The sequence below is a fragment of the Natrix helvetica genome (assembly GCF_964273705.1).
Source record: "Natrix helvetica genome assembly, chromosome: 7".
Lineage (NCBI taxonomy): Eukaryota > Metazoa > Chordata > Lepidosauria > Squamata > Natricidae > Natrix > Natrix helvetica.
The window spans coordinates 71,113,141-71,137,539 of record NC_138558.1 but is presented as its reverse complement, the minus strand read 5'-3'; positions in this window follow the sequence as shown (position 1 = coordinate 71,137,539).

The following is a 24,399-nucleotide window of genomic DNA, read 5'->3' as shown; positions in this document are numbered from 1 at the left end:
ATATATATATATATATATATATATATATATATATATATACATATATATACATACATATATATATATATACATACATACATACATACATACATACATACATACATACATACATACATACATACATACATACATACACATATATATATATATATATATATATATATATATATATATATATATAATATTATAATAATGTTGTATTTGTACTGATAAATAAATAAAGGGAGACTAGTATAGATCTATTTCGAGCTAATTAGCTCTCATCAGCTAGCCATACCCTTACTGGGATTTGAACCTGGGCTGTCTTATATCTTAGGGAGGAGTCTTAGCCACTAAGCCACAGGCTCGCCTCCTTATCAGTTGAGCCAGGGAAATAGGTATGTATTTGTGTTACAACCCCTGGTATGCCTAAATATGGGAGGAAGGTCACTACTCCCTCCTTCTGTCCTTCGGCTCATCACAGAAGACCATGCAGGCAGATTTATCAGTACAAATACAACACAAATATAAAAAGGCAACATTAAAAATAAAAATATGGTTTTCTGCCTGCATGGTCTTCTGTGATGAGCCGAAGGACAGAAAGAGGGAGTAGTGACCTTCCTCCCATATTTAGGCATACCAGGGGTTGTAACACAAATACATACAATATTATAATATTATATACATCCGGCCGGCTGCACCCAGAAGCTGCGGAGGCAGAAATGTTGTCGGCGCTCCCGGATGACGAAGGCACGAAAGCGACTGGGGAACGACGAGAACCTTCCTGCCTCTGCTGGATTTCGCGCGCAAAGTCCAGCAGAGGCAGGAAGGTTCTCGTCGTTCCCCAGTCGCTTTCGAGGACTGCGGAGCGCGAGCTGGCAGAGCACGCTCAGATAGGCGGGGAATGGGATCACGTGTGCTGGAGGCTGAGGCAGCCTGAGGCTCCAGCACATGTGGTCCCATTCCCCGCCTTCCTGATGACGTCACCAGCCTCAACAGCCATAAACCTCACCGCACGTCACTGATTTCCACACAGACTAGCATCTTCCTTATCATCTTCTCCTCTGAAGGGGTGTTTTCGCTCTTTCACTGCTGCGCATAAACAATTCTTGCTGCGGTCAAGGTGTGTAATATTAGGTATATTGTCCCTTTATCATACCCCTCTAACATAATGTCAAATAAAAGTGTGGCCTTTCCAAGGCATTATAAAGTGGTATCAACGTTTCACGTAATCTTGGTTCTATCCCTCTGTTGATGTAGCCTATAACTGTGTTGGCTTTTTTTGGCAGCTGCTGCACATGGCTGGCTCATAATGAAACAGTTGTCCACTTCTTAGATCCCTCTCACAATTACTACTATTGAGCAAGATACTACATATACCAGTGATGGCAAACCTTTTTTGGCTCGCGTGCCATAAGTGGGGGGAGCACAGGGGGGTCGTTTGCAGGCGTGCCACACCCATAATGCAATGTGTGCCCCCCCCCAGTGTGCATGCGTGCACTACAGGCGCGACCCCCCCATTTTTGCATGCTTTTTTCGCCCTCCCCAGGCTCCAGAGGCTTTATAGGAGCATGGAGAGGGAGAAAACAGCCTCCCCTGCCCCCCCGGAAGCCCTCCAGAGGCTTCAGGGACCTTCAGGAGGCTTCCCTGAAGCCTCGGGAGCAGTCAAAACAACCCTCTGAGCAAACAGGAAGTCTGTTACCAAACTTCTGGTTTGCCCGTAGGGCCGGTTTTTTGCGCTCCGGAGGCTTCAGGGAAGCTCATGAGGGCCTCTGGGAGTGGGAGAGGCTCTTTTCGCCCTCCACTGGGGAGGGTGAAAAATGGCTTTAAAAAGGGTGAACTCAGCTGGACAGCGTGTGCATGCGCCTCGCGTGCCCTGACAAATGCCATAGGTTCGCCATCACTGACATATACTGTATCTGTGCCTTTTGTTTTTCTTGACTAAATGTAGGAATGAAAGCCTGTCTCAGGAATGTTCTAACAGGGTCTGAATTGACAATTCTAATCGGGATTTTCTGCAAAGAAAATAAAATACACCAAGGTGTTGGATGAAGACAGATGTGTTGATGGATAGATCCTTCTGATGTTCCAAAGGTGCCTTTCCAAAACGCCATTGGGCTTTCTTTCTTTTTTCTCCTTGAAAACCTTTTGCTTCTCATCCAAAATCTTCTCCAGTTCACTTCAAAATTGAGGAAGCTTCTTGGATGAGAAGCAAAAGGTTTTCAAGGGAAAAAAAACTCAAGAAAGTCTAGTTGCCTTTTGCAAAAGCACCTTTATTACAACCATGTCATGGATGGTTGAGAATCTCCATAAACATCCTTTTTATGTGTTATTTCATCCTTCTGCCAGTGGCAAATCCATACAACCTCATTGTCTTGGCAGAAGCATGGAGTACTAGCCATTTTCTATGAGACAAATTCACATGACACAATTGTGCCTGTAATTAGAACAAAGATGATTAGGGGACTGGAGACTAAAACATATGAAGAACGGTTGCAGGAACTGGGTATGTCTAGTTTACTAGAAAGAAGGACTAGGGGAGACATGATAGCAGTCTTCCAATACCTCAGGGGTTGCCACAAAGAAGAGGGAGTCAAACTATTCTCCAAGGCACCTGAGTGTAGAACAAGAAGCAATGGGTGGAAACTAATCAAGGAGAGAAGCAACTTAGAACTGAAGAGAAATTTCCTCACAGATAGAACAATTAATCAGTGGAACAGCTTGCCTCCAGAAGTTGTGAATGCCCCAGCACTGGAAGTCTTTAAGAAGATGTTGGATAGCCATTTGTCTGAAGTGGTGTAGGGTTTCCTGTCTGAGCAGAGGGTTGGACTAAAAGAACTCCAAGGTCCCATTCTAACTCTGTTGTGTTCTATTCTATTGTGGTGTTCTAATATTTCATGAGAGATGCAGTGGCTCACTGGCTAAGACGCCGAGCTTGTCAATCAGGAAGGTCGGCAGTTCGGATCCCTAGCGCTGCGTAAGGGAGTGAGCTCCCATTACTTGTCCCAGCTTCTGCCAACCTAGCAGTTAGAAAGCACATAAAAATGCAAGTAGAAAAATAGGAACCACCTTTGGCGGGAAGGTAACAGCGTTCCGTGCACCTTCGGCATTTAGTCATGCTGGCCACATGACCACAGAGATGTCTTCAAATGGAGATGAGCACTGTCCCCTAAATTCGGGAACGACTAGCACATATCAGCCAGAGGAGCCTTTACCTTTTAATACTTCATGAATTGTATGCTTTCAGTATGACACTGCACATTGGTTGAGAATTCCAGGAGTTGTGATTTCAACAAATTTGAAGAGCAGCCGGTTGGGCAAAGCGGTCATAAAAAGAGGACAAGAAACATTATTGTCCCTCTGATGGAACCCATTATAGAACATAGGGAATATAGATTAGTTGTAGTTAGCTTCTGTGTAATTTGGTACACTATTATCCAAGGACATAATTGTTATGGATCCCTTCCAATGTTAATAGTAAAAAAAAAAGAGCTTAAATATTGTTGGGCAATGATTCCATGTTTTTTTAAAAAATCAACATTATGCCATAAAGGAGATACAACATACTTAACTTTTTATTACCTCATTAAAAAGATATTTCCTGAGACTGCATAAAAATTGCAGCACAAAATTTAAATGATTCAGTGCTAGATCGGCTCATACTAATGCAAGAGAAACTTGGACTACATACGTTTATATGTCACTCTTGAGCAAAAAAAACCCAAAACCCAACACCCCTATTTTTGTGAGTGGATAAGATGTTTCTCCACGTACAGATTGCAGATACACTTCAATCAAAGGATACACAAACAGCATAATTAGTTTGACTTTTGACCTAGCAACTCCTAGTGAAATGATACAGGATTTATTTTTTAATGAAGGCAATGTTTCTGGTATTTTCTATTCATTTCAGTAACATCAAAGTAAGAATATGGGAATGTAGTCTTATAGATTGGAATCTTAGTGGACAACCAGCTAAATATGAGCCAGCAGTGTGCAGCAGCAGCAAACAAACAAAAAAAAAAAACCAGTGCAATTTTAAGTTGCATTAACAGAGGAATATAATCAAGGGAGGTACTAATACTACTCTATAAAGCCTTAGTAAGATCACACCTAGAGTATTGCGTGCAGTTTTGGTCACAATACTATAAAAAGATGTTGAGACTCTAGAAAAAGTGCAGAGAAGAGCAACCAGGATGATGAGGGGACTGGAGGCTAAAACATATCAAGAACGGTTGCTGGAACTGGGCCTGGCTAGTCTAGGGAAGAGAAGGATCAGGGGAGACAGGATAGCAGTCTTCCAATATCTCAGGGGCTGCCATAGAGAGGAGTGGGGAGTCAAGCTATTTTCCACAACATCCAAAAGCCAGGCAATGAGTAATGGATGAAAACTGACCAAGGAGAGATTCAACCTAGAAATAAGGAGGAACTTTCTGATAGTGGGAACAATCAACCAATGGAACAGAAGTTGCCTTCAGAAGTTGTGGAGAAGAGATTGGACTGCCATTTGTCAGAAATGGTCTTGGGTCTCCTGCTTGAGCGGGGGGGGGGGGTTGGGCTAGATGACCTATAAGGTCCCTTCCAACTCTGCTAATCTATTAGTCTTCTTGTGTACATAATGCACATTATCAGAGCTCATATTTATGAAGATGCACAACCTCTTATAGATCTTGGGCCATGGAGGGAGGGGGATCACTAAAACCTGATCATCTAGGGATCTTTAAGATAGATGTTTCCATGATGTTTCCATTCATCATCCACTTTAAATCTCTGCAGTTCAAGTAATATATTTTCTCAAGAGGTATATATCTATGGAGATCATCAGTCATCTAGGTCATAGTTGTCCCAAAGGTGCTTTATTGAAGTGGCAACTTGACTTTATTGTTTTTCTTTAGCAATAGCACTTAGACTTTTATACCGCTTCGCAGTGCTTTTACAGCCCCTCTCTAAGCAGTTTACGGAGCCAGCCTATTGCCCCCAATAATCTGGGTCCTCATTTGACCCTCCTTGGAAGAATGGAAGGCTGAGTCAACCTTGAACTGGTCAGGATCGAACTCCAGACTGTGGGCAGAGTTAGCCTGCAATGCTGCATTCTAACCACTATGTCACCATGGAAGGAAGGGAGGAAGGAAGAGAGAGGGGGGAGGGAGGGAGGAAGGAAGGACTAGCAATAGACTTATATTGTAACAATCTGGGTCCTCATTTGACTCACCTCGGAAGGATGGAAGGCTGAGTGAACATTGAGCTGGTCAGGATCAAACTCTAGACTGTGGGCAGAGTTAGCATGCAATGTTGCATTCTAACCACTGTGCCAACAAGGAATGAAGGAATGAAGGGAGGGAGGGAGCACTAGCAATAGACTTATATACCACTTCGCAGTGCTTTACAGCCCTCTCTAAGTGGTTTACAGTGTCATCATATTGCCCCCAGCAATTTGGGTCCTCATTTTACTCATGTCAGGGTTCCAAGTAGCACCCCCATTGAAAGAAGACTCCAAGGCTTGAGTTTCCTCAAAGTTCCATTTTATTAGAAATGTCATATTGGCACTGACAACCTACCTGGGAAGGATGGAAGGCTGAGTCAACCTTGAGCCTGGTGGGATTTGAACTGCCAAATTGCATGCAGCCAGCAGTCAGCAGAAATCATCTGCAGTGCTGCACCACTGAGGCTCATTGCTCAATTATAACATTTTGGTTCTCATCCAAGAAGTTTCTTCAGCTCTGTAGCATACAGCTAAATGTCTATGGAGATGATCAGTTATCCAGGTCATGGTGGTCCCAAAGGTGCTTTTTCAAGAGGCAATGGGACTTTCTTTTTTTTTTCCTTTAAAGACATTTTGCATTTCAGCCAAGAAGCTTCTTTAGCCCAAGAGCTGAAGAAGAAGCTTCTTGGTTGAGAAGTGAAATGTCTTCAAAGAAAAACAAGTAAGTCCACTTGCCTCTTCAATAAAGCACCTTTGCGTTTCTTAAGAGGTTCTAGGGCTTGATGTGCAGCTTAAAGTTACATATGCAGGATAGATAGATAAATGATAGATGGATGTATGGATAGATAGATAGATAATTGGATAGACAGATAAATGATGGATGGAGAAAGAGAGGAGATATGACAGATGACAGATAGATAGATATGACAGACAGTCAGATAGATAGATAAATGATGGATGGAGAGAGAGAAAGAGAGAGATATGACAGATGACAGATAGATAGATATGACAGACAGTCAGTCAGTCAGTCAAACAGACAGATAGATAGATAAATGATGGATGGATGGATGGATAGATAGATAGATAGATAGATGATAGATAGATAGATAGATAGATAGATAGATAGATAGATGATATGATAGATAGATAGATAGATAGATAGATAGATAGATAGATAGATAGATAGATACTTGGACAGATAGATAAATGATGGATGGATGGAGAGAGAGAGATGACAGATAGATGACAGTTAGATAGATGACAGTTGATAGATAGATAGATAGATAGATAGATAGATAGATAGATAGATAGATAGATAGATAGATGATAGATGGATGGATGAATAGATAGGTATAGATAGATTGTGTGTGTGTGTGTGTGTGTGTGTTGTATTTGTGCTGATAAATAAATAAAGGGAGACTAGTATAGATCTATTTCAAGCTATTTAGCTCTCATCAGCTAGCCATACCCTTACTGGGATTTGAACCTGGGCTGTATTACATATTAGGCAGGAGTCTTAGCCACTAAGCCACAGGCTCTCCTCCTTATCAGCTGAGCCAGGGAAATAGGTATGTATTTGTGTTACAACCCCTGGTATGCCCAAATATGGGAGGAAGCTCACTACTCCCTCCCTCTGTCCTTCGGCTCATTACAGAAAACCATCCAGGCAGAAAACCATATATATATAATACATATACATACATACATACATACATACATACATACATGCATGCATGCATGCATGCATGCATGCATGTATACATACATGTTTTCGTAGATTTTCAAGGGTGTAGGTATGCTGGTCTTGTTGTATTTGGGTCTTTTCCAGTGTAAATAATCTTACACGGGAAAAGAGCCGAATACAACAAGACCAGCACAGAGAGAGAGAGAGAGAGAGAGAGAGAGAGAGAGAGAGAGAGAGAGGGAGGGAGGGAGGGAGGGAGGGATGATAGATAGATAGATAGATAGATAGATAGATAGATAGATAGATAGATAGACAGACAGACAGACAGACAGACAGACAGACAGACAGACAGACAGACGGTCAGATAGATACATACATGCATACATAAATGATGGATGGATGGATGGATGGATGGATGGATAGATAGATAGATAGATAGATAGATAGATAGATAGATAGATAGATAGATAGATAGATAGATAGAAGAGAGATTAATAATGTGTAGTTGACATAAACTGCTTAATGCTGCAATCTGGCTGGCTATTCTCTCTCTCTCTTTCAACATTACACTCAAATTATATATGCATAAAGTTTTGGTTTTTTGAAATCACTATGCATTATTTCATTAGTTCAGTCAGTTCAGTTTATTCCATGAAAGGAGACTCAAGCAAGAATCATTCTGATTCTCTAAATGTCAGCTTGACTGACGTAAATGCTACCATTTAAGCTTGATTGATGATAGTTGTATTTGAATAATTAGTTCCTGTGCAAATGAAAACAGCGTATTCTCATCGAAACCTTTTGTTATTGTCCGTGTGAGAATTTTGGATTCTGCTGTGACTTAACAAGATCTTTCACAGAAATGCATATATTACAGAGGTGGGATTCAAAAATTTTAGCAACCGGTTCTCTGCCCAGCTGCTGGGTGGGTGTGGCCATGGTGGGTGTGGCCTCCTCAGCCTCCTGTACAATGGTGGTGGGTGTTTTCACCCTTCTCAGGCTCCGGAGGCTTTCATTGAGCCTCCAGGAGGGTGGAAATGGCCTCCCCCGGGCTCCGGAGGCTGGAAACAGGCCCATTTTTGGACTTGCGGAATTTCCGGGAGGCCTATTTTCGCCCTCCTAGAGCCTCTGTGTGGTCCCTGCAACTTACCTGACATCCAAAACAGGCCAAGTGGAGACTCCTGGGAGGGGAGAGGCAGGGTGGGCTCGCCCAAACCAGTCCAAACCATCTGAATCCCACCCCTGGATATTTACTGTATATTCCTGGTTCAGAGGAAAGCTTTCTTCTCAATAGTGAGATATATAACCGATCAAGAACACATAGGGATTTCCAATAGTGGAATTTGTTTTTCCTGCAACACTGAACTCTTTGAACCTGGTTGGGTTTTTTTTGCCTTTCATTACCAAATTAGCTAACATCATCAGCATGGTTCAACCCTGAGATAGTTCAACCCCTTTTATTGGTAATCTCTCTCTCTTTGTCTCTCTCTCTGTCTGTGTCTCTCTGTCTCTCTCTGTGTCTCTGTCTCTCTCTCTTTCTGTCTCTCTGTCTCTGTCTCTGTCTGTCTATCTATCTATCTATCTATCTATCTATCTATCTATCTATCTATCTACCTATCTATCTATACACACACACACACACACACACACACACACACACACACGTATCTGTGTGTTTGTGTGTATGTGTTCCAGCTTAACCCTGGAATTTCAACCAAACTTGGTACACAGATAACTTACTCACTGGAAAGAAAAAAATACTGTGAGGGTAAGATACCCATAACACCATTTGGGGTGTGTGTTCTGTTAAGATACAGCCTGTTGTGCCTTAAATGGCTTCTACTGTACTGCCTTAAAATGGCTACTACTGTACAGCACAGTGGAGTTGCTGTGGTAACGTCTTCACAGTACTCCACAAGGGGGCTCCCTCTGGTAAGTGAGAAAATCCAACATTAGAAATTACGATTCTGGGCACAGGGAAAACATTTTTAACTAATTTAATTGGCGCTGAAATCAGGGCTCAGGGAGAAACGACTCTTGCCAGCACCTCTTCAGGAATTGTGGTTCATGGAAGGAGGGAGGGAAGCCCATTCCGCACTTATGTTGCTACTTGGCATTGCCATTCCTGTCTTTATACAGGATTGGGATAAATAAATACTGGGGCAACGCTGGGTTATCATAAATTTGGATGGCATTAAATTAACAATAGAAAACTAACTACATTACTATCCTTTGAGATTCGTCAAATTCAATTATGCAGGACTTTTCAATGCTACATCTCTTCTTTTAAAAAAAGGTTATTTTACTAAATAAAAGCAAAAAAAAAAATTCAATTAGAGGATTGCAGGATGCTTTAAAAGCCTGTTCACTAGGATTCTTTCCCATCCTACATTGCAAATTTTTTGAAATGAGTTTAATTCCTCTGCACTCCAGTATAACCTTTCAAAACGTAACACAGTTACAGTATCTGGCGAAGCAGAAAAAAACTCCAAACATCCGTTCATTGTTTCATTTATTCCTTTAATTCAAAGATGACTAAAAATGACCTTTTGCCTTCATTAAAAAAACGACCCCTTTAAATAAGCATTAGTGCAAAATTCGAACCATTGAATGTCAATTATAGCTAGATTAGGAATGAATTTATTTTAGCTCACTGGGGAAATTGATCCAGTGCATCTGATCCCACCTGATAAAATGGCAACATTTATTTCATTTGAAAAGGGAAGAAAAGTTAATGAAACCGTATTTTTAATACATTCTCGAAAAAATTGGTTAATTGTATCTGATCTGTTTTGTGCCTTGTGGGCCCCTTGATGTTGTGGACACCTTAAGAAAGATGGAGCCAAATCATTCCCTTGAAGGTTAAAGAATGTCTCAGGTTTTCACTTTTGTTTGTTGATATTTCCTGTCTTGATTGATGACACTGGTTTTCAACTATTAACTTTATATCATCTGCACCCCTACCTTATCGGGATGGTCAACAACATACCAATCTACTCGAGGACAGACCTGTTTCGCCTGCGGGAGGCCCCTCTCTCGCAGGTATGGCCCTTGGCTCTTTCAAGGGCCAGCCTTGATGACGGGTTCGTGAACCCCGAGAGGTGGAAGAAGAGGAAGCTGAGGGGCTTTTTAGTAAAATGTTTTATACTGTTTTTAGGGGGTCCCAGGGTGGGGGGGAGGGTTAATCAGACCGGGAGGACGGCCAGAGCCGGACAGACGGGTGAGTCTAGGAAGGACGGGGATGCGGTGGAGGGGGGGAATATAAAGGTCACGATAGCAGAGGGTTGTCCTATTACAACGGTCGCGGGGAGGAGGGGATGCGAGGACAGGATAAGATCTCAAGGTCGGTTGGGAGACCGTGGCTGCTGGTTACGCCCGGTCGCTTGTACCAACCCCTGCAGCCTAGGTGGACAGGTGCTACAGAGCCAGGGCCTGCGGCTGATGCTTTGCAACGCAAGGTCTGTCATCAACAAGGCCCCCCTCATTAATGAGTTGATCTCAGAGGGGGAGCTAGACCTTGCAGGGATAACGGAGACCTGGTTGGGCCACGAGGGTGGTTTACCCCTCGTGGAAATGTGCCCACCGGGTTTTCGAGCATTCCATCAGCCTCGGGCCCTGGGTAAGGGTGGTGGGGTGGCAGTGGTTATGCGGGAATGTTTAGAGCCGAGGGAGTTCACTGTTCCTCAGATACCCGGGTGTGAGTCCCTTGGTGTGAGTTGGGGCCCAGGGAGGCAGTGGGGCTTGCTGATTGTATACTTGGCTCCTCGCTATGCATCAGCAGCCCTGCCCGAGCTCCTCGAGCTAATCTCAGCGACGGCAGTTGAGACTCCCAGACTTCTGGTCATGGGGGACTTCAACTTGCCGTCAACGGGAGCGGCTTCCGAGGTGGCTCGGGAGTTCATGGCTTCCATGACGGCCATGGACCTGACCCAATTAGTTCAGGGCCCCACTCATGAAGGGGGCCACACACTGGACCTCATTTTTGTATCTGAACAGTGGACGAGTGATCTGGGAATAGGGGATTTAGTTATCACGCCCCTGTCATGGTCAGACCACTCATCCCTCCGGCTGGACTTCCCTGGCGCTATCCCCCACCGCGAGGAGGCGGAACCAGACTCTATAAACTGGTACCGCCCCAGGCACCTGATGGAATCTGATAGATTCCTGACGGAGCTTGGGCCAATACCTGTAGCCTTGTCCCGCTCCCGTTCCGAGGACCTAGTGACTGCCTGGAATAGGGCGACGACTGGGGCCTTGGACCGGGTTGCGCCGTTGCGACCTCTCCTGCGGCATCGACCCACCCGGGCTCCTTGGTTCACTGAGGAGCTCAGGGTGATGAAGCGCCACAGGAGACGTCTAGAGAGCAGGTGGAGATCCTCGCGCTCCGAATCTGACCGAACACAGGTAAGAGCCTATTTGCGGACTTACCTTGTGGCAATAAGAGCGGCCAAGCGTGGACATTGTGCTGCTCTTATTGCGTCCGCGGATAACCGCCCTGCCGCCCTGTTTAGGGTGACTCGCTCCCTCTTATCGCAGGGGGCGCGGGAGACACCCTTACAGGGTAGAGCAGAGGAGTTTGGGGAATATCTTCAGGACAAAATCGATCAGATCCGGAGCGGGTGGACCTCCGTCAGTGGACCAGACGAGCCGCCAACAGCGAGTCTTGAGAGACCATTCTGGGAGGAGTTTGACTCTGTTGCCCCCGAGGATTTGGACAGGCTGCGTGGACGGCTGCGACCCACCACTTGTTTAACGGACCCGTGCCCCTCCTGGCTGGTACTGGCAGCCTGGGAGGTGACACGAGGCTGGCTCCTGGGCCTGGTGAGCGCCTCACTGAGCGAGGGATACTTACCAACCGCCTTGAAAGAGGCGGTGGTGAGACCCTTGCTCAAGAGGCCTGCGCTCGACCCAACGGAGCTAGCTAACTATCGTCCAGTCTCCAACCTTCCCTTTCTGGCGAAGGTTGTCGAGAATGTGGTGGCGCAGCAGCTCCCGCGACACCTAGACGAATCCGACTATCTAGACCCACGCCAGTCCGGCTTCCGACCCGGGCACAGCACTGAGACAGCCTTGGTCGCGTTGGTCGATGATCTCTGGAGGGCCAGAGATAGGGGCTGCTCCTCTATCCTGGTCCTATTAGACCTCTCGGCGGCTTTTGATACCATCGACCATGGTATCCTATTGCGCCGGTTGGAGGGGATGGGAGTCGGAGGCACCGTTTTGCGGTGGTTCGGCTCCTACCTCTCCGACCGGAAGCAATGTGTGTTGACAGGGGGGCAGAGATCGTCCCTGAGGCCACTCACTTGTGGGGTGCCACAGGGGTCGGTCCTCTCGCCTCTCCTGTTCAACGCATATGTGAAGCCGCTGGGTGAGATCATCCGTGGTTTTGGGGTTGAGTACCATCTCTACGCTGATGATACTCAGCTGTATATTTCAACCCCAAACCACCCCAACGAGGCTGTCGAAGTGATGTCCCGGTGTTTGGAAGCCGTCGGGGTCTGGATGGGGGACAACAGACTCAAACTCAACCCCTCCAAGACCGAGTGGCTGTGGTTACCGGCACCTCGGTTCAGCCAGCTGACCCCATCGCTGGCCATAGGGGGCGAACAATTGTCCCCTGTGGAGCGGGCGCGCAATTTGGGCGTCCTCCTTGATGCCCGGCTGTCAATGGAGGACCATGTGGCAGCCGTGGCGAGGGGGGCGTTCCACCAGGTTCGCCTGGTGCGCCAATTGCGCCCCCTACTGGGCCGGAGTGCCCTGCGCACGGTCACTCATGCGCTGGTGACGTCTCGCCTGGACTACTGCAATGCTCTCTACATGGGGCTTCCCTTGGGACGCATCCGGAGACTGCAGCTAGTTCAGAACGCAGCCGCGCGGGTTATTATGGGAAGTACACGTTACTCCCACGTAACACCTTTCCTGCGCGAGCTGCACTGGCTACCTGTGGCCTTTCGGGTGCGTTTCAAGGTATTGATCACCATCTTTAAAGCGCTCCATGGCAGTGGGCCTAGTTACCTGCAGGATCGCATCCTACCACACACGTCCCTGCGGCCTATCCGCTCACACAGAGAGGGGCTCCTCCTGGTGCCGTCTGCTGGTCAATGCCGGCGGGCGACACCTAGGAGTAGATCCTTCTCTGTGATGGGCCCAACCCTCTGGAATGACCTCCCCCCTGACATTCGAACTACCACCGACCTCCGTTCCTTCCGGCAAAAGTTAAAGACTCACCTATTTCAATCAGCTGGCCTGGCACTTTCTTAGTTTTACCTCCCGGGGATTTATTCATTTTAATTGGGTTTGGGGTTTTAAAAGTTTTTATTATACTATATATTATATTTAATATTTATTATTCCATGTACAGTCTGCAACCTCCTCCACCTACCTACTTATTTAATTATTTAACTGTTTTGCATGTATTTTACAACGTATTTTAGTGACTGTACACCGCCCCGAGTCCCTTTCGGGAGAGGGGGCGGTCTATAAATATGAATAATAAAAATAAAATAAAATTTCTACATGCGTGGTTATTCTTGATTCTTCCTCTATTCTATTCTATTCTATTCTATTCTATTATCATCTATCATCTATCATCTATCTCTCTGTCTCTCTGTCTCTCTGTCTCTGTCTCTCTATCTCTCTTTCTCTCTATCTCTATCTCTATCTCTATCTCTATCTCCATCCATCCATCCATCCATCCATCCATCTATCTATCTATCTATCTCTTTCTGTATATGTATGTATATGTATATGTATATGTATATGTATATGTATTTGTATATGTATATGTATATGTATATGTATACAGCTGTGTGTGTCTGTGTATCTTCCAGCATAACTCTGGAATGCCTCAAGCAATTTCAACCAAACTTGGTACTCAGATTACTTACCCTCTGGAAACAAATATTGGGGGGTGTAAGACACCCCTCACACCCTTTGGGTGTGCCTTACAATGGCTTCTACCATACTGCTGTAAAATGGCTTCTACTGTGCAGGACAGTGGAGTCGCCATACTAACAGCTTTACAGCACTCCACAAGGGGGCTCCCTCTGGTGAGGGAAAACAATCCAATATTAGAAATGAAGGTGGTATCACTTTTTTGATGCTTCTGGGGCCACAAGGAAAATATTTGGAATTAATTTAATTGTTGTTGAAATCAGGGCTTTTCCTGTCTAATACAGGATTAGGGTTAAAAAAAACTACCTGGACAATGTTAGGTTATCAGCTACTAGTGCTTTGTAAACATGGTGATGGAACTTGAGCTCTATCATTGACAGAAGGGTGACCCAAAATGGGCAGGTCACAAATATTGATTTACTTGAATTGATCCCCTGCAGAAGAAAATGGCAACTTCTAGAGAGCTGAATGGACATAATAGAATAATAGAGTTTTAAGGGACCTTGGAGGTCTTCTAGTCCAAACTCCAGGTCAAACAGGAGATCCCGTACCATTGCAGACAACTGATTTTCCAGTCTCTTTTTGAAAGCCTCCGGTGATGGAGAACACCCAACTTCTGGAGGCAAGCCATTCCATTGGTTGATTGCTCTCACCATTAAGGAGTTTCTCTTTAGTTCTAGGTTACTTCTCTCCTTGGTTAGTTTCCAACCATTGTTTTTTGTCTTGCCTTTTGGTATTTTGGAAAATAGCTTTGTAGGAGTCCTGATCATAACAAGACATAGATAGATAGATAGATAGATAGATAGATAGATAGATAGATAGATAGATAGATAGATGGATGGATGGATGGATGGATGGATGGATGGATGGATGGATGGGCGGGCAGACGGACGGACGGACGGACGGATATGTAGAAAGAGAGAGAGAGAGAGAGAGAGAGAGAGAGAGATGATGATGATAGATAGATAGATAGATAGATAGATAGATAGATAGATAGATATAGATAGATATAATAGATATAGATAGATAGATGATAGATGATAGATCGATCGATCGATCGATAGATAGATAGATAGATAGATAGATGAGAGGGAGGGAGGGAGGGAGGGAGGGAGGGAGGGAGGGAGAGAGAGAGAGAGAGAGAGAGAGAGAGAGAGAGAGAGAGGCTGCTTTTGATGTGTTTGGATTGCAGGCAAATATTCTGTTGCTGATCTGCCCAAAGACAAAAGAAATGTTTGATGCTTCAAAGATATCTATACCAAATGTCATACACATGAACCAAGTATTGCTTGATAGTGTCAGAGCAGAAATATAAAGACTGATGGTTGACATTCTGAAGTGAAATAGCACAGACTTTTTTGCAAAGGAAGGAGCATCAGAACTTCTACAACGGATATGAAAATCATAAAAGAAAAAGGACAGCCATCATGACTAACAAAAAGAGTCAAAGTCACTGTGCAAATAGAGCCCAAATAATTACTGCATGATGTCAAGTCAAGTACAAGGAAACAAAATCAGTACTCTGGCAACTTAATAAGTGCTGGGACTCCCGGTACACAAATAGAAACCAAGCAGTTCTATAGTGACTTGTTGCAGCATCTTGACGCAACATTTTCCCCGAAATACAATGCTAAGGATACAACTTGAATGTTAAAATAGGAGGTAAAACAGCATCTGGGATACTGGAGATGTTTGCCTTGATATACAAAATGAAGTAAGACAGATGTTCAAGTCTCTGTCAAGAAATTCAGCATTTATAGCAAATATATGTACACGGTGGCTCAGTGGCTAAGACGCTGAGCTTGTCGATCAGAAAGGTCGGCAGTTCCGTGGTTTGAATCCCTAGCACAGCATAATGGAGTGAGCTCCTCTTACTTGTCCCAGCTTCTGGCAACCTAGCAATTCAAAAGCATGTAAAGCAATTTGAAAGCATGTAAAAATGCAAGTAGAAAAATAGGTGGGACGGTAACAGCGTTCGGTGCGCCTTCAGCATTTAGTCATGCCAGCCACATGATCATGGAGACGTCTTTGGACAGCACTAGCTCTTTGGCTTTGAAACGGAGATGAGCACTGCCCCCTAGAGTCGGGAAGGACTAGCATGTCAGGGGAAAAAACGCCCTGGAGAAATCTGAGATCAATGGACCGGGCTGATTCCCTTCCGCATATCTTTTGAGATATTAAGAAAAGAAATAAAAGTCTTTAAGAAGTATTCTAATTAATAAACAAACTTTAATACGAAAATAATAAAAGTAAATGAAACAGAAATAACTAATGGTTACATTTTGATAATGAAAGCTCCGGTTGCCAAGTTGGCAGCCGAACAAAGAAGAAAGGAATTAGTTCTGGAATGTGTGACGCATGCGCAATAAATCACTTTCAGATAACATTTTGTTTTATGACCTGCGCAATAAAGCTTTCTTAGTTTAACTCTTGAATGTCAGTTCAGGTCTAGCAAACTTTTTTAACATCGTGACATAGCACCAGTGGTGGGTTGCAGGCAGTACGCCCCAGTATGGGCACATTGGAGCCTGCCCAGAGCACTGGGCACCATTCTAGGCCCGCATTCCTTACCTGTCTTTAAAGTCTTCGGTGCTTACACGCACTTGCATGGCACATACAGCGTCTATGTGATGCTCTGCCGAGAAGCTGGCACTTCGCAGAGGCTTGCGGAGGCATTGCTGGACGGTAAGACTCATGTGCGTGCTGTGCGCATGTCCGGGCCATGTTGCAACTGTACCGGTTGCAATGGGATCCAGAACCCACCACTGACTAGCACATATGTGTGAGGGAAACCTTTACCTTTACCTATAGCAAATATATTTTCCTAGAACCTAAAAGATTACTCTATAGTGGATGGACACTGCTAGCATCAAATTGACTATTAAGTCTGTAAGCAAAAATTCAGAAGCAAGATCCGATGCTCACTTTCAGAGCATGAAGATCTGCTTGAAAGGTAAACTTACATCCCCAAACCGAGAAGATACAACCGTGCCAACTGCCCATATGATTATGCAGTGAAGGTCAAGATATAATTAATTCTCACATATCCTGCAGCACTCTTTTGGGAAGAAGGGTCATGTGGAGAAGGGTCATGTAGAAGATCAACATCTGTCAGACGAAGTCACTCAGATTTTCTGGGGCCCTGGCCTTGATGAAGTTCCAAAGGAGATCCCTGTCTATCTATGGGAATGGTTGAATCTGTTGGATCTTAGGAAGTGGATAGGGTCTTTGGTGGGATTCAGCTGGTTTGGGCCAGTTCAGTTGAACCAGTTGTTAAATTGCTGGCTGGTCCCACCCCTTCCTGTCCTGCTCTTTCCAGGAGTCCCCATGTGCCCCATTTTGGCTCCCAGGTAAGTGCAGGGAGGCTACTAGGCTCAAAACAATGTATGTGAGGGGGGCAATGCATGCCTCCCTCATGGCCCATTTTTGATCTTGTGGGGTGCAGGAGGCCAAGTGCTTCCTGCCACACACCATGGCCATGCCCACCCAGCCAATCATTAGGGCAGAGAACCAGTTGTTACATTATTTGAATCCCACCACTGGATATGGTCCTTAGCAGAAGTGGTATTCAGCAGGTTCTGACCAGTTCTGGAGAACCGGTAGCCAAAAGTTTGAGTAGTTCGGAGAACCGTTAAATACTACCTCAGGCTGGCCCCACTCCCATCTATTCTCTGCCTCCTGAGTCCCAGCTGATTGGAAGGAAATGGGGATTTTGTAGTAACCTTCTCTTGGAGTAGGGAGGTTATGGAGATTTTACAGTATCCTTCCCCTGCCACCCTCAGCAACCTACATCATACCCACCAAGCCATGCTCACAGAACCAGTAGTAAAAAAAATTGAATCCCATTATTGGTCCTTTACTTTACATTACTGGACTCCTGGAGCTTGTTAGTGGGAGTTAATTCCTCTTTCAGTAAAGTGATTCTTCCTTTATTTCTTAAAGAGGATTCTTTTCATCCCCTCCACAAAGAACCATATGTCAAGGTTCCAAATAGTATCCAAAAGTAAATCAGAGTCCAAGGCAAAGTATTGCTCAAAGTTCCAATTTATTAAGAGAGCCGTGTTGGCACATCTGGGAAAACCCAAATCTGAAAGCTTCCCGGTTTTCCCCACTCAGTTGAAAGTTCAAGATCTTGCCCCCACACCCACAAGCCCATCACATGGTCCAATCTCCCACTGCCATGCTGGCAGATCCATCCATCCTGTTCCAGTAGGATGCAGAGGTTCAAAGATAAATGACCTTGGCTTTCTAGAAATAATTTTGTTATGGCTACATATCATCTAACTCCGTACAATACCCCCCTCCCAATTTCGCACAACAGAAAATGCATAGTAGAATAATAGAAAGTGTGGCAGGCCAAAGATCGAAAAGAAAAGATGGCTGCAGGCCTGACACCATCACTAAATCCCACTATAGTGGACATCTTTTGTATCACCATCTAATTCTGGTGTCTGAAGGCTGCGACAGTCATAAGAATGGGAAAAACAGACTTCATTTGAATCCTGGCAAGATTGAGTGACTTTGGGATTTGGGCCCTACTAATTCTAAGGTGATTGTGTTGGAAGTATATTCAATTGGAATAAAGTCTCAATGCACTTTGCTCATTTGGGACTCATTTTCCCCACTTGGGGGGAAAAGACCCACTGTGTTGAGGCAGCACAGCAGATTAATGGCTGGGTGGGCTGCTGGATGGCTAGACTGATGGCCAGAAGGACAAATGGACAATGGACAGACAAACAGAGGGGAAGATGAGCAAATGAATAGACAAAATGGATGCATGGCTGACAGATGGGCCAACAGACAGATGGATGGAAAAACAAGTGGACAGATAAAAGGACAGGGAGATAGATGAACAGATGGACAAATGGACAGAGCAATGGATATTTGGATGTATCAATGGACAGACTGAGGGACAAAAAGCAGCTTAGAATACTCCGCAGTATTCCTATTCTTGCATGTTTACTTCAAGCTCTGGACCTAATCCATTCCCAATTGCTGGCCATTTTCTCAAGAAGCATCAGGAGCTGTTGGTGAGACTACCAACTTCAGTTTCCCATCCTTGTGTTCTTCACTTTTCCTTCTTTAAATGCTTCTGCCATTGCAATTCTATTCCTTTCCCCAAAACCGGTGAGGGCAGGCAGGGGAGAAACTGATAGATAGATAAATAAGGACACAAGCAGTATGATGCCTGAGAACAATCCTGCTTTGAACATCAAAGTGTTCTCATGCCATCTGAAGTCAAATTAGCGCCGAGAGCTTTGAGATGACCCTTCTATGAACCAAATCCTCACCGCTCAGAGGGGGAATGGTTATGGTAGAGAACATTACTGGAATTAAATCTTTTAGGCTTCAGAGTGCTCTCTTTCCCTAAGGCAACTGTTGTCAGAAAAAACTGGATCCATTTGTACAATGTTGACTGGTGACACATATTATGGTTCCATTTATTCTGTGTACTTAAATTGCTTCTTTCGCTGAAGGCAGTCATTAAAACGAGAGTTCATTAAAACATGCCATTTTGTCTCACATTTCTTTGTTGTCACGTAACAAAATCCTAGCTTGTTGGAAAACAAAAGAGTTTTTGGACAAAACTTTACTGAATAATATTACTGGAAATGTTTCCGAGAAAGTGGGAATGGGTAATGAAGACCTTAAAGTCAAGATGAGAGATAATGATTGCTCTTACCTATTGAAACTTTGGTGCTGGAACTAAAATGTTAAAACTTGGTGGACGGGGAACGTGGAAATACGGACATGTTAAGCTAAACAAGACTGGAGACAACCTTAGTGGTCCCAAGGACAATTAGACAAATAGAATAATAGAGTTAGAAGGGACTTCAAAGATCTTCTAGTCCAACCCTCTTCTTGAGCAGGAGAACCGAGGTGGTGCAGTGGTTAGAGTGCAGTACTGCAGGCTACTTCAGCTGACTTCTAGCTGCAGTTCAGCAGTTCAAATCTCACTGGCTCAAGGTTGACTCAGCCTTCCATCCTTCCAAGGTGGGTAAAATGAGGACCCAGATTATTGGGGGCAATAAACTGACTCCCTAAACCGAGGGCTTAGAGAGGGTTGTAAAAGCGCTATGAAATGGTATATAAGCCTAAGTGCCATTGCTATATCATTTCAGACAAATGATTGTCCAGTCTCTTTTTGAAAGCCTTCAGTGATTCAGCATCCACAACTTCTGAAGGTAAATTGTTCCATTAGTCAATTGCTCTCACCAAATGATCTCAAATTTCTCCTTAGTTCTCAGTTACATTTCTCCTTGGTTAGTTCCAACTATTGTTGGAAAGGCAACAAAAACGAAATGCACAGGTACAGTATAGGTGGTACCTTGCTCAACAGTAGTAACTGTGAGAGGGATCTTGGAGTCCTAGTGGACAATCAGTTAAATATAAGCCAGCCGTGTGCTTCAGCTGCCAAAAAGCCAACACAGTTCTAGGCTGCATCAACAGAGAGAGAGAATCAAGATCCCGTGAAGGGTTAATACCACTTTATAATGCCTTGGTAAGGCCAACTTGGAATACTGCATTCAGTTTTGGTTGCCAAGATATTAAAAAAGATGTTGAGATTCTAGAAAGAGTGCAGAGAAGAACAACGAAGATGATTAGGGGACTGGAGACCAAAACATATGAAGCCCGGTTGCAGGAACTGGGCTAGTTTAATGAAAAGAAGGAGACATGATAGCAGTGTTCTGATATCTCAGAGGCTGCCACAAAGAAGAGGGAGTCAAGCTATTCTTCAAAGCACCTGAGGGCAGGACAAGAAGCAATGGGTGGAAACTAATCAAGGAGAGAAGCAACTTAGATATAAGCAGAAATTTCCTGACAGAACTAATTAATCAGTGGAACAAATTGTGAATGCTCTAACACTAGAAGTTTTTAAGAAGATGTTGGATAACCATTTGTCTGAAGTGGTGAAGGGTTTCCTGCCTAAGTAGGGGGTTGGACTAGAAGACTTCCAAGGTCCCTTCCAACTCTGTTATTCTATTCTATTGTTTCTTGCCTTGCTTATCCATGCTTTGGACCAAACTCAGCCTCGAGTGTTTGCAGGAACTCCTCAAATATTGGAATAGTACTATCATGATAAGCCCCTCCCCCAGTCCTTCTTTTCATTAGACCACACATACGCAATTCCGTTCTTTTATTACATTTTAGTCTTGAGCCCCGGACCATAAATCTACTCCCTCCAGCAAGATGGAGTAGATTTATTGTCCAAAGCTCTGTTGGGTGGGACAAGAACAAATGTTATGGAAGGAAAGCCAAACTGAAAAATAAGGAGGAGTGTTGTGATGCTGAGAAATGATTGTGTAAGAAGAATCTTCCTTCTGGGATGTGATTACTTTAGTCCGAGACATTTTCATTCAAAGATTGTGCAGCTTGAGGGGGTATGAGTCAGGGGTGGTATTCACTTACCTTCCCTACCAGTTTGCAAATGTGAGTGCGCCCGTCCACACATGTGCTCAGCCTTCCGTGCATGAGCTTCGGCTAAAAAAAGTGCCTAAATGGGACAGCATAGAGCAGTGATGATGAATAGTGAACATGCATCCACACACATGCACTCATCTGTAACACAACCAGGAAGAGGAGTTGCCCACTGAGCATGCACATGCCAGAAAATTAATTTCTGGCATCCGGTGTGCGCATGCACACTGGCCAGCTAGTCTTCTGGTTAATGGCATGCATGCATGCACAACGCTGCATGCATGAAGTCCAGCTGATCGTCATGCATTCATGCATGCCAGAAACCCGGAAGAGGAATGGGTGACGCCGTGCATGCCAGGCAACCTGGGGCACACATGCCATAGGTTCGTCATCATGGGCATAGAGCGATTTCCACTAGCAGTTAGGGTGAACCAGTCTGAACCGGCAGAATTCCACCTCCGGTATGAGTATTCTACTCTCACTAGAAGTTAGACCATAAAACTCCCAGGCTCATTTCTAATGCTATCGTTGTTTGTTTTTATGAATTATTTGAAAATAACAACTCATGCAAAACGCTGAAGATACTGAGTGTCAGTCCTTGCACAAACTCTCTTCTGCTTTCAATCATAAATCAAGGTGCCAAAATGCACCTAGAACTAAATACTAAACAGATGTACCATTATCCATTACTGTGATAAACCTGTTTGCTATCAAGCACACTTCCTTGCACATTATCGGTATAAACCACTGTTGAGATACCTTCCCTGCAGAAACTCTAACAAATAATGAAAAGTACTAATAAATATTTGAATTTCTTTTCCCCTGGAGACTCACCAAAACATGATCTTTTTAGAAAATGTCGCTAGGGATAGGATAAAATGGTTGGTATATTTTATTTCTTTGGCACTAAGAAATTAAACCTTGATTTTTTTTAAAAAAAAATTAAAGGATGTCCTTCCATCTTATGTATCTTGAGGTACTATTTTTATACCCTTCTGGCGACACAGAGCAGACCTTAATCCTAGTCATAATCTAAACATGATCCAGTAAATATGATTTGAAACTCAATACAGTACACACCTGCTATGTTGTGTACAGTATTTTGATCACGTGAATAAGTAAATCATGCCTGCCTGCACATTGGGAGATTATACAGAAATATATTAAATCTCTGTATCTCTGTCTCTCTGTCTGTCTCTCTGTCTCTCTCTCTGTCTCTCTCTGTCTCTGTCTCTCTCTCTGTCTCTCTCTCTCTCTGTCTCTCTCTCTGTCTCTCTCTCTCTCTCTCTCTCTCTCTCTCTCTCTCTCTCTCTCTCTATCTATCTATCTCTCAAATCTTTGAGGAAATCTAGTTTAGTTTGAAACTAGAAACTTTGAAACATTGATGAAATGGAGTTAGTCACAAATTTTATTTTCCTGGGATCCAAGATTGCCGCAGATGGGGACTGCAGCCAAGAAATTAAAATGCACTTGCTCCTGGGGAGGAAAGCTAGACAGCATACTAAAAAGCAGATATATCACCCTGCCAACAAAAGTGTGTATACTCAAGGCTATGGTTTTCCCACAGCCTTGAGTATACACTCAAGGCTGTAAAGATTGGATCATAAGAAAGGCTGAGCACCAAAGAATGGAGGTATTTGAACTATGGTGCTGGAGAAGAAGACTCCTGTGAGTCCCTTGGACTGCAAGGTGATTAAATCGGTCAGTCCTAGAGGATATCAACCCTGACTGCTTTTTAGAAGGCCAGATCCTGAAGAGGAAACACAAAGACTTTGGCCACCTAAGGAGAAGGAAAGACTCATCGGAGAAGAGCCTAATGCCAGGAAAGATTGAGGACAAAAAAAGAAGGGGACAACAGAGAATGAGGTGACTGGATGGAGTCACCAAAGCATAGATGTGAGCTTAAATAGACTCCAGAGGATAGTAGAGGACAGGAAGGCCTGGAGGAACATTGTCCATGGGATGGCGATGGGTCATACACAACTTTGTAACTTACAACAACAACAAATTTTACTTTGGGCTAAATTACTCATAGAACCAAGGAGTCAGGAGTTCATTGGAGTGGGTGAAGGCTTTTGAAAGTCAGCTAAGAGATCTTGTCCAACCACAAAATTGCTAAGATCAGCAATTCTGCTTTCATAACAATATCAACAGGAGGAACCAAGAAGTAAACTAAAACATACAATTCCAGGTAGCGCTTTCATTGATAAAACACTTATAGTACCTTTGATAAATTATTATGGCAGCATCAATGTTCCATTTGCATTTGCACTTCTCTTCCAATATTTGCTCAAATAAAAAGGCACATTTTTAACATCTTGAAAATCCAACTTGATTTGCATGACTCTGTTTTTGTTAAAAACACTGAGTTTCATTCAAGTGTGCTGAAGTTGCTTTGAGATGAAACCCGGAGTTTGGCAAAGAGTTCTCTAGCACCAAGTTTCTAGGACAAAATAATAAACATTTAATAAACAAGGAATCAGCATTGGATCAGGATGTATTAGGTTCATATTGCTGTGATGCATTTTTATCTAAAATAGTAACTGTCAGTGCCTGGAACATTCCCACAATTATAGCAAATGCAGACTGACAAAAGGGCTAATGCGCATACAGTGATATGCACTTCTGCTGACTTGCATTCCCATCTTCCGGTGATGTGGTGTGACATAAAGTAGCCAGGGAAGGAATTGGTGTGGAAAGGCAGAGAAGAAAGACAAAGCAGTTTTCTGAAAGATTTGAAGTGACTTGTGGACGTTATTTGCTATGCTAACAAATCCACGTAATAATTTCATTCATTATCGTCCGGACATTCATTATTTTTGTTGTCTTCTGAACAACAGAATGTCTTAGATTTTGTATTTATGACACACTCACATGCACATGCCGAGATGCTCACACCAAAATGCATGTACTCACACTGAAAACATACCATAATTAGCAATTACACTTCTATACCACCTTACAGTGCTCTTACAGCCCTCTCTAAGCTGATTACAGAGTCAGCATATTGCCCCCCAGCAATTTGGATCCTCATTTTACCCAAAATCAGCTTTACTTGAAAACAGCTTACGTCCTCTGATGAAAGAAATACAAGGAAAGGAGGAATCTGAATATTATCTAACTTAGAACAAATGGTACAAATGGTTAAAGGACAGAAGTAAGAAATAAGGAAACCTAAAACAGTGGTGTAATAGAAGTAGTAAGAGAGAGGGATAAGATA